The sequence below is a fragment of the Chroicocephalus ridibundus genome, chromosome 6, assembly GCF_963924245.1.
Source record: "Chroicocephalus ridibundus chromosome 6, bChrRid1.1, whole genome shotgun sequence".
Classification (NCBI taxonomy): domain Eukaryota; kingdom Metazoa; phylum Chordata; class Aves; order Charadriiformes; family Laridae; genus Chroicocephalus; species Chroicocephalus ridibundus.
Genome location: NC_086289.1, coordinates 61,083,987 through 61,096,056, shown reverse-complemented (window position 1 = coordinate 61,096,056; position 12,070 = coordinate 61,083,987). Strand labels below are relative to the sequence as shown.

At 43.1% G+C, this 12,070-nt stretch overlaps 1 protein-coding gene across 7 annotated transcripts in view; it reads right to left on the bottom strand.

The window, feature by feature from the left end:
- LOC134517960 (serine/threonine-protein phosphatase 2A regulatory subunit B'' subunit alpha-like) overlaps nt 1-12,070 on the bottom strand; it is a 67,445-nt gene that overhangs the window by 38,157 nt on the left and 17,218 nt on the right. The gene's annotated exons all lie outside the window — the stretch shown is intronic.

Here is a 12,070-nt window from a genome sequence, read left to right as displayed (position 1 = left end):
TCTACCATCCCAACACTCCTCTCCTGTCTGTAAGAAACATACGGCTGATATGGTCATCCTCACTAGATCACCTTTCTAACAGACTTCTGGAATCTTCTACCTCTAGTCATACATCAATATATTTCATAAAAGGCAGGATTTGTATTTCAGTACATAATGAGATCCTAAAATAGGTAATTTTTCAGACACAGGCGGGAATATTTTTTTAAAATGTTTTAAAATGTTTTTAAAAAAACTGAAAAGTAGTTACAGTATAAGCAGCAGAATTCAGATGATAGAGTGCCAAAGGATGACGAATTCCCTGCTCCCCCATGAATACACACTTTCTTGGGAAAAGGCGACAGACTCGCCTATTGCACAACGGTTTGAATGCAAGAGTTATATTAATATAACAACATATGTGATAAGAGGCTAATAAGGCAACAGTCAAGTAAATACAGCTGCAACTTTCACTTTGTTTATTCTATTTCAAAACAAAATGGTTTTAGGATAAAGCAGCCAAGTCCGAGTTCACTAAATACAGAAGAATGTATATGATGAACTGACTAAATGCTTTGCCTTATTATTTTTGAGAAACTTGGAGCTTTTTTCTTAACGCATACTGGATACTCCAACTTGCCATTGGTTTGCTCTCAGGAAGATGAAGTGAGAATTGTAAAAGCTTCCTTAAGCCCCGTTTTTTCTGCATTTTAGAATATTTTATAACTCATTCTTCAGAGACCTGTAAAATGAGAGATAGAAGGACTTTCTTTCTCTTCACTCCTCTACTTCACTGCTCTCTCTTTAAATGGGGAGGAACCTCTTCCTTCTTCCAAACACTGTCCCATCTCAGAAGCAGGAACACATGTGCTTGCACACACACGCCAGCCCAAGCATACTTTTGTACTGTAACTGCTCTGCACGGAACACATTAATCTGGAGCTTGGGTTCACTTAAGTCCTCCTCTCCTGCATCTCGCAACACAGGAACAACTGAAGACCACTTTCAGCCTTCAAGTTTTCTGAATGTATCAGTACTAGTATTCAGAGTCAGTATGGTTACCAAGATAGCTCTCAACCTTTGAAGAACAAGCCCAATTACCATCTGTTCTTCCTCCCTTCCTTGACTTTTCTGACTCTCCCACATACTGCACATCTTTGTGTCCTACCCCAAATGATGCTGGAGCTCAAAGTGGGCCAGGAAAGACAGTCAAAGGGTCTGAGGCTCAAAATGTTACTGGGGCTGAAGACGGCTGTGGGACAGAGTAAGCATCAGCCTTGGTTACTCTGTCCCACAGTATGACAATGCAGGTAGGGGACCTGAAATGGTGGCAGGGGTTAAGCTGGAGGGTAAGTTGGTCACTCACTTTAGGAGCAGCAGCTCAATGGGTTAATAGAAGACAACCCTTCTCCTGGTTTCCTTTTGCTCTTTACTCAGTTGAGTAACAACAATGAAACCCAGACAGGCTGAATGTGGCTGGGAAGGGAGCATGTGGCCATGGAGTGGCCACTGCTGCATGTTAGAGGCACATGAAGATCCACCTCCTGCCCATGGCCGCTTGCTTCAGTAAGGGAGGCTAAGCAAGACAGGTGAATAGAGGGCCCTGAGGCAGGTCTTCTCAAGAAGCCTTCAACTGATAGGGAAATAGCTGGTTAGTGAAATGGACCTTTGTGCTTAAGTCAAGCTAGTAATTTGGCTTGGAGGGCCTCTACAATCTGCCTCCCACCCCATCTGCCCCGCCTAGCTAGTGACTTTTCTAGCCATGACCCAACTCTACTCAGCAGCTTTCACTTTCTGGATTACAGCAGAGGGGAAATCCCTGCTGGTCTCTCACAGCACCATATTCATACAAACAATGCAAAGCTGGAACAGACAATGAGGTGCCAACTCCAGTCACTTGACTTCTATAATAGGACTTAACATCAGTTTGTCTTGAAAACCCACTTCTCTGAAACAGGTCTATTGCTCCTTAATCTCTTCAATGCATGCATGCACTCCTAGCTGTCAGGACTGTGAGGAACTAGAAAAGATTACTCAAATTTAACAAAAAGGTCCACAAACCAAAAGGAAGTTAGTGCCTCTCAAAGGGCACTAAGTCTTCACTTTAAAAAATATCCCCTTACACTACAAAAGGATGATATAATTGGATTTTTTTTTTTCTTGGAAGGCAAAGAGGCACCCCCAAAGTAGACCACCACCACAGTACTGTGCCATTTTCCTCCTCTTCTGCATACCACATACATCCTGATGTGGCACAAGGCTCAAACCGATCTTCCTGTAACACAACTCATTCACTTTGCCCTGGCCTCCACCTTCTGAAAAGCAGAGCAACTCATTTTCCTCCAAGTACTGCAAAGTCAGTAACGTTTGGCACCAGCTCATACAAACCACAGGTCAGGACCCCAGAATCTACATTAATTTCCTGATCCACAACCACAACACAAGCCAGAAGGTTAGACATCCATAGGAGAAATAGGAGGAATGCTGCTGAGCTTCAAAGCAGGGAGCCAGCTGAGACACGGGTTTGCAGCTGACCTTCCCAGTAAGACTGAATCACTAACTCCTGCTCAGTCCAAGGCAAACACGGTGGAAGCACTGCTCATGGGTGGCTTCTTTTCAGAAGATTTTACTTCAGGAATAGAAATAAAATTTTTGAACTTTGTCTTCTTCCTTCTCACATAAGAAACGAGCTCTCTACAACAACACAAAGAGAAAACAACAAGCAGGATCCTGTTTCCTACAACAATCTTGCAAGCTAATACTCTGGGATGGGTATAACCAGATGTCAACCACTATGGAGACAGCAGGGAGTTAATTACAACTACTTGTGAAAAAATAAAGCGATATGAGTGGAATTTCTGTGGTAATTCCTTGGAAAAAAAACAGTTTCTTGTTGCAAAAAGTTAACCTTAAATGCCATTTGCTTAGTGGAACATATTTCTCCAACAGCAACATGCACTTTCAGAAAGGACAGCTAAAAAGATACTACAAATACTATAATAAATCTTTTAGCTTGTTCCCAATAGCTAACAGATTTTTTTTTATTTTTTTTTTCGCTAAAGTGGCAGGTGAGATTAAGGCCCATTTTAAAATACTGCTCTATAGCATAGTGTAATTTACCTTAACTAAAATCTGCCTCTCCACTATATCACCCTTTGCCAGTCATACAATTTATTTATGGACAGACTAGTGACAACTGCATTATAAATAAACCAGAGAGAACTACAGCCTCATTGTAGCTACACAAACAAAACACAGCGACTAAACCTCTGTTATCCAGGCCTGTCCGTCAGGGACTTGCCAGTCCCAGCAGAAAACTCCATGGAAGGAAGCAGTATCACGTCAAGTGCTCAAATACTTTCTACTCCTTCCTCCTGGCCCCAATCTCCAACAGGAGCCTAGATAATAAGTTTACCAGTTTCTTGTTTTTTTCCAAATGGGATTCTGTAATCCTCTTTTCTAGGGTACAGTGACTCAGCCTGGTTTCTCGCAGTCCACAGTGCTGACTTAATGTCTCCTTCCATTTTTTACAGTTCCTGTCTTACTGGAGTGTGATGGTAACTGGACACAAGCCATCCTCAGAGATTATCAGTTCTGATTTCTATCCTTTGCCCAAGACTTTCTCTTCCTTTCCTTCCCTGAAGCCCCTTCCCATCATTGTATCTTTCCGCTGCCTCTTTTTTACCCATCTCCAAGGGGACTAAGAACGGCAGAGGTTCATCTGCACGTGGCTCTCAACAGCACAGAGAGACTATGAGAAAATGGATTTCTGGAGAGAATCTTTTCTACTATAAATCGTAAACTCACCAGCAGAAGCAAAGTCCAATCATAGCAAAACACACATGAAAATAAACTCTATCCAAGCAACACAGAATCACAAAAGGACTCAGGTGGGAACGGACACAGGGCTCACTCTAAGGCTAGATCACGTTCCTCATTGCCTTATCCAGTTGAGTTTTGAAAACACAGACTTTGCACGCCTCCACTGACAAATGTGCCTATAGATCCTTCCCACAACTGATATACTTCAGCCCATGCTTCAAATTCTTCCCTGAAAACTCCATGAAGAAAATAACCAGTGTGCATCCAGATCAATTCAGACAGAAGGGCAACAGTGGGCATAAACCCCTACTCCTTACAGATGCCCCACAGCAATTCTCATCTGTCCTGATTTGCAGATGACACTTACCTAGGGGGAAGGCTGGCATGATGAAAGGCAGAACCTCAGGCATGAGACAAAGTGACAAACTATTCAACTACTTCCATAAGAAAAGATGCCAAGTTCTCTATCTGCTCACAGCAACCCCAAGCATGGGCTGAGGTTGGGAATCCGCTGGCTGAGCAACAGCCCTGCTGAAGAGGATGTGGGGGAGATGGTGTGCACCAGGCTCAACATGAGCCTGCAGCATTGTCTAATTACAAATAAGGCAAACGATGTACTAGACGGCATTAGGAGTAGGGCCAGGAGAACAGGGGAAGTTATTATTATCTCCTGTGCCTGACACTAGTGAGGCTGCATCAGGATTACTGCAACCAATTTTGGGCCTTCAAAAGGGATGGGGAGAGACTGGACAGACCTACAGAAGGCAAATCAGATAGCCAGGGTCAGGAGCACGTGTCAGGAGAGACTGAGGGGCTGGGCCTGTTCAGCCAGGCAAAGAGGAAACTAAGGGATGGGCTAACGGCAGCCTACAGCTACTTGAAGCATGGTTACAGAGATAGTGGAGCCAAACTCTGTAGTGGTACATGGTGTAAGAGGGGAAACAGCAATAAACTGCAGCTTGTGAGGGTTAGGCAGGACAGCAGGAGGATGAATTTAACGGAGGGTAGAAAAGCCTGCAAGAGGTCACTGGAACGATGCGGGATGCATCCGTATATTTGGGGAGTTTTCAAGACTTGGAGAAAGACAGCTCTGGTGAGACCTACTCTTAGGAACAGTCTTCCTACAAGTGAGATGCTGGATTAGAGACCTCCCTACCTCCCTTCCTACCAGTGCTGCTCTGGGAGGCTCTCTGATCCTTCCATGAAAGTCCTGCAAAAGATGAGCACAAGAGCTGAAATTTACAGCTCTTAAGAGATGTGGGTTTTACAAAAAACCTTCTCTCTTGCCTTTCTGGCCAACATCTACATGTTCCACAAACTACCTATACTCATCTCTCTGCTCCCTATCATCACCTTATTACCTTTCCTCCTGCTAGCGCTTTTTCTGTACTTAGTGAGTCCAATTACCTCTGCTCTCATCTCACACTAACACACCCAAGCCACAAGATATAACCCCACAAAAATTAGCATCTCACTGCTGCCCAGTGCTCCCATCTCTGTCCTCCACTCCCAAACGTATCCTTGTCACTGCACACCAAGTGCCAGCTCCAGAGCTTGCCAGACCCTTCTGTGAAACGATTTAACCCACTTGGAAAGGCAGAAAACAGCTTTGTTGCTGGATGATAGTCTACTGTGTTACGAGTTAAGGCAGCTCACAGAAAGGCCCGTGGGGCCCAGTGCAAGACAGGGTGACACACGGTGAGGGGGTAGCAAGAGGGGAAAAGTAGTGAAAGAAAGAGAAGAGGAAGTAAGACTATCTTTTTTTTCATCTGCACTTGCCCACTGCATTGGAATCACAGACTGGTTTAGGTTGGAAGGGACCTTAAAGATCATCCAGTTCCCGCCCCCTGCCTGGGGCAGGGACACCTCCCACCAGACCAGGTTGCTCCAAGCCCCCTCCAACCTGGCCTTGAACACCTCCAGGGATGGGGCAGCCACAGCTTCTCTGGGCAACCTGGGCCAGGGGCTCACCACCCTCACAGCAAAGAATTTCTTCCTGAGAAGAAATCTAAATCTCCCCTCTTTCAGTTTAAAAGCATTCCCCCCTCATCTCTCCACTCCCTCATAAGGAGTCCCTCCCCATATCTCCTATAGGGACTGGAAGGGGCTCTAAGGTCTCCCTGGAGCCTCCTCTTCTCCAGGCAGAACACCCCCAACTCTCACAGCCTGTCTTCATAGGAGAGATTCACTTGCCTTGGATCTGCAGCACCAGAGCAGTTATTCTCGATGCATTTAGTGGTGAAGGTCGCTGCTCCTACTGCAGACCAGGCAGAGGGCTCATGCACCAATGGCTTGTCAATGTTTCCAGCTGGTCTACTAGGAGATCTTATCTCTTCCTGCAAACCATACCCCAATTGTGTCCTTAGGTGATCAGACTAACTCTGGAGAGTGAACTTAGCTGTGCTGCGTGGTTCTTATTAGTCTCTTCTAAATTGCTCGTGGTCCCCACCCAAGCTATTACTACACATCATTACTTCATGCAATTCTCCTCTAGGGAGTGAAAAACCATGTTCCAGAGATTAACCTCATAGATGTACTTTAGCCTGTCACCAGAAATCATGAGAACAAAATGCGCTACAATATACTCTGGAACAATTTTAATAGCTCTTTCTTAGGAAACAGCTGCACCGCTCATAATTTCAACTTTTTAACTTCCTCACTGAGTCACTGATTATTTAAATATAGATGAAGCTCAAAATGGGCTGATTTCAGCATATTGTGACCCCCTGTAAATCTGGCGTGGCTACATGCCCATTTGGTGTCCTAGCATAAACTACTCCAATCTTTTACCAATTGTCCCAGAAAGCGAGGACAGCAGCTGGGATTTACCCTTTCTTTGGTTACATCTCCATGATCTTAAGGGCCTTTTCCAAGCTAAATGATCCTATGATCCTATTCTCTCTCTGTCAAAGCCAGGTAGGCTGGTCTGTGCATAAATTCGTACAGTAGAGAACACAACCAACTAAATACAGCAGAATGTTGTGGTTGTTCCACATGCAACAAGAAACATTCAGAGCAATCACATACACAAAGAGGGTTTTTCTTACAAAAAACACAGAAAAGTTTTAATAGTCTTAACACTATTTCTCCCTATTAAATCACTGCCCTTGCTGTTAATTTTTTCCCCTTGTTTACAAAGACATTTTAACTCTGCAATCTAAGCCTGGAAGGTTTATTTTTAAACCTGCTGGTATCTAGCTGCAAATAACTTTCTGCAAATAGATACGCCTAGAGGGACACAGTTTGATTCTCTGATCCAATAAAAAATACAAAGCAAGAGAAAAAGAAAAAGAAATGCCAAGCATTCAAACCTGGGCCTGCTGGAATGACTTCAGCCTCCTCTTGAATCGAGATGGAAGAACAAAATCACAGCCCTTCGCAAGGAAAGCTAGCTCCCCTCCCAAGTCTGGGTCCCTCCGCAGAGAACTCTCCTTGATCATCATCCTGGTGAGCTCCTAAGCAGATGTTGCCCTTTCCAGAAGGGGCACAGGGACTCTGCAGGAGACCACGTCAAGACCAGCACGTTGCTTTCTTGGTTTTGATTTTTTACAGGCAAAAAATGGCAAATGGCTTCAACATACTATGTCTTCTCTCTCTTCACAAGGACAACATCTAGAGATCTTATCTTACTCCTGAAGCCAGACCTCCCTTTTTTAACTGATATTCAAAGTATCTTTCAGTACCACCAGGATCTTCTGCCTTCTTGTAATACTTTAATTGAGAAACATGATCTACAACAGAATCTATTCCCCTGCTGGCTATATGACAGACAATCTGTCCTTGGCTTGTAATAGGCCAGGGGTAATATGGGAAAGGAAGCACCCACCACCACTACCAAGAGTGCTAAAATTAGACGCACTGCAGAAGTGGCTAAATATACCATCTTCCCCAATAGTTCTTACTTTATGTGCTTCAGTGCTGAAACCTGAGGTACAAACTTGCATCAGGCAGACTCAGCTAGAGTTAAACCCCATGCTTCGGCCAAGGCCCGTGCGCGTATGATGCTGGTGGTTTGAGGTCCCTGCTTTTGAGGCGATGAAGCAGATCATCAACATTCGTTCCCACACTAGACCAAAGGCTGTAATTTTCAAAAAAACCATCAATTTTTCCTTCTGGCTTGGAAAAAGCAAATCATCTGGTTTCTTAACGCCAAGCAAGCGCATAAGGGTGATCTTGGATAATAAGATCAGGCATTCTAAAGCAGTCCTTAAGAACAACTGTTTCAAAAAAGACACCAAAATACACCATTCTTTTTATTCACTTTTCCCATAGCTCTCACAAGGCAAAGCAATTCTCAGTGGACAATAGTCTACTCTTTCTCTGTGCGACCTTAAGAAAGTTGACTTCAAACTCTTGCTCAGACTTTGTCTAGGCTTTTAAAAAAAGTGTATTCTCCCCCTCCTATCATGACAATGGTGCTGAACAAAGGCCTAAATTCTTGCTCCACAAGATGAACAAACACCTAGTCCCATGGCCTGCTTTCCCTACTTGACTTTAGAAGTCCTAACTACTTTGCCAGTTTACTTTGTAACACAGCTTAGTAACACAGAACAATGTCTGATTTCTAGCTAGTAGGGCTTGCTTTTAGCTAAGACACTGCATTTGAAATGAAAAGGTTTAACTGAGCCTCACCAACAGAAAGCTTTTATTGGACAACACGCACCTCCAATATCCTTCTCTTCCTTTTTTGCTGTAGGAGGTCCAAGGTTACTTCATATACAGCACCACTTAATATGACTACAGATAGGCATAGAAACAGCCTATCCAAAAGGGTGCTCTTACTATCATAAGTCTGCTCTTGTCCAGTTAAATAGGCTATTTACTAAAGGAGAGACACACACACATCCCCCCACAGCTGATGTTCACAAAAGGAATTTTTTTAATGTCTTCATAAATCTGTATCAAACCCCCCAAGATTATTTTCTCTCCTGTTGCTTCTCAATCATCAGGCGATGGTCCCACAACCTGGGCTGCGGAATCCAGTTCTTCATGAAAGATTTGACACGAATGTAGCACAGTTTTGGTTCCTTTAGGTCACTGTAACTATGTCTAAATTGTGCAACCTGGCAGTTGAAAAAGCTGTGAAGTCCATGTGTATATTCACAGCTACAAGTCCAAAGAATCACAAGGTTATTACAGCGTCATCAGCCTACTTCACCATGTGCCCTGCAAGTGAATATGAAGCATAACAGAGTTACGGGATGAAGATGGGAATGAGAAATGGAGCCCTAAAAAAGAAAAAGGCAGGCAGCAACGTTTTCACTGGAATTGCCACTGAGTGAAGGATACACAGATCCATATGCAACAGTTTTGGAATACATTTTCGTTTTCTTACTCTGACAATTTTTTCTAAGCATTAAGGCTCACATGGCTCCCCTGTACAGGCCGTCCTGCACATCTTGTATAGCAGTGTGTCAGAAGGTGATTTATTTTAAATCATCTGTGGCAAGTGTACTTACTTCATCTTCAATTGAACTCTCACCCTGCTTACAGACTGCCCCTCTTCTTACAGACTGCAGAGGAAGTATAGTCCAAAGAACCTCTCATATCTACAGCTGCATCCAGACCAGCTACAATGGGCTTTAAAAGATGTATACATGAAAGAGACATACTAATCTAGCAGCTGCTACTTGAAAAAAAAAATAATAATCAACGCAGCCACATACTTTTCATTTGCAAATTAACCAGCCACAAAAGATCCCGGAATTTGGGGTCTTTTTTGCACTGATAACCTGGAAAAATACAGTGATCTGGAGGCAAAGCTTGCTGTGCCTAAATTCCAACCTGCACTATAGCACATTCCTAGCACAGTACTTCCTATCCTCAAAACACACAAAGTGGGTATAAATAAAAACATAAATATACAGTACTATGAGAAATTAACAGTAAGAGAATCTTGTATCAACAGTTTCAAAGTCAAAAGGACAAAATCCACAGCAGAAAAATCTGGTATCAACAGCCTACAGACCAACTGAGCAAACCGCAGTCATATTTAGAAATTTGTCTTTGCTGTAAGTGACCCAGTTTCAAGCGTGAAGGTGAGAGATGTCAAATGTAAAGAGGTGTCAGATTGCCTTCGTTAGCCACCAGAACACAGAAGGAATCTCACCTGTGTCTAAAGCTGGATGCTTAGTCCTAAAAGATTTGGATGATTTAATCATCACAGGACTTAGCTGTACCCCAGAGCCTGGCTGCAACACTTCAGTGCACTCTGTATAGCTGAGAAGGGCACCAGCTTCAACTGTTTTCAAAACAGATTAAACTTTTCCAGCAACAACGTGACTTTTTCTTGGTTTTAGAGCCAATGAGGCTGAAAAACTCAACATGTATCACTAGGCTTTGTTTCACCTACCTTTAGATGTCTACTTCAAGACAAATCAACTTCATACGAGCAGAGACTGTATCTGCCCTGATTACAAAAGGCGCACGTTTGCCACGAACACGTCCGTAAGTGTTTGGAACTGGTTCTTTTAATTCTTTAATTTCGTCTGATTTATTTTTTTTTTTCCCCTGTGTCATCTTTGATTCTGAGATACTTTAAGATTTACTTACTATTTTAATTTATCCCAATAACTATTACGAAACAGAAAAAAAGGCACCCCTTTTTACTTTGTGGGTTTAGAAATAATGAATAATTGATGTCTGAAAAGAGTACAGATCGTGTGTACAGCTTAATTGACAGATATGACCAATATCTGATCAAAACAATTTGTAACATATGTAGATGGAAGCTGATTTTACAGAAAAAAGTTTTCAGTTTTATTTTTTGGATGCATTGATTACTTCATGACAAAGTTAAAGTCACTATGATGTTACAAAAGATACTTTTTACAGTTAATCGCCCCACACAAGATGCTTCATAAGCATATCATTAAATACGCAAAACAGAGCGGCACATAGAATTATCCAGTAGCATTCTGAAGGGGCAGAGTTACGAAGTTGACAGGTCAACCCTTATGTATGATAATGAAATAGTCTTAATTCCACTCAAAGCCATCTTCGGGCCACCTCTTTAAGTATGCAAGATAGACATTCTGATACATAAAAGCAAGGTGGCCTCAGGACAACGCTTTAGATCACAGGAAGCTAGGAACACTTCTGAGGGTCCCAGCAATACCCCCCCACACCCCATCAGCCATTCAGGCAAGGCAGGATGAGATAGATGCTACCTAGAGCCAGCCCAGAGGAAACACATGGCAGCAGGGAGCAGCCTCTGCACTCTACAATCCAAGGCATAACATAGTTAGACAAGGTGCTCTGAGACCACTTCTCAACTCTGTAAACCCTCTGCTCCCAGACCCACAGCCCCCGCCCAGAGACAGCTGTACCATCCCTTTGACCTCAGTGGGAGCAATTCCATTTATTAATCTTGTATACCAGCATCATAGTCAGTATAAAGAAAGATTCAAAACCATGTAGAGGCATGGAGGAGAGAGAAATGGGAAGCAGGACTGCTCCTTCTGGCTCACTACACCATGAGTAATCCTTTTGAGAAGGGATACCCACCAGAGGAAGGACAAAAAGGAGGCCTCTTTTTGTATCAAACCCTGCTCCTGGTCTCTGCTCCCAAAATTATTCACAAACTTTATCCAACAGCTCTTAAAATAAAATGCATGAACAGGGCCGGAGCAGAGCCCTGCACTACTCAAACTTGATTCTGAAAACAGAATGAGTAAGTTTCTTACAGGCTTTTCTAGGGTACTTTCACTGAAGTACCAAGTATTCTGCAAGCATAAACTGAATTTAAATGTTCTTGTCGTCCTGTACAGGTGGTAGACCAAGGACACAGAGTTAAGGTCAAAATCATCCACCACTGACTTTTCCAAGGACTTTTCAGAAGATGACGTTTTACTCAAAAGGTAGCACCCTCTACCTTCCAAAGAAGGAACCCCTGACACTCAGCACTTCCACAGATCAGGTCAGAGAATCCCAACAGCTCCATCTCCACCTTCTTCACTACTCACTGGTTCCAGTTTCTCCTGCTTCCCCTCACACCTGTCAGTCCACCCAGGCTTCACTCCTTATTGCCCTCCCATCTAGAGACAAAAATACAGCTAAATATTCGGGGGGGTTGCTAGTCTCTAACAGACAACTGAACTGTTTTCATTGAACTATTTCTTTCAAGAACAACATATTAAGAATCAACTTAAGCACACAGAACAGGAAATTTTAAAATAAATAGTTGGAGGGTTTAGAGATAAGCAATGGAAAAATGGACCTCAATGGGAAATGTCGGACAGTCTAAAAGTATGCAATACTTCCTGGCCTG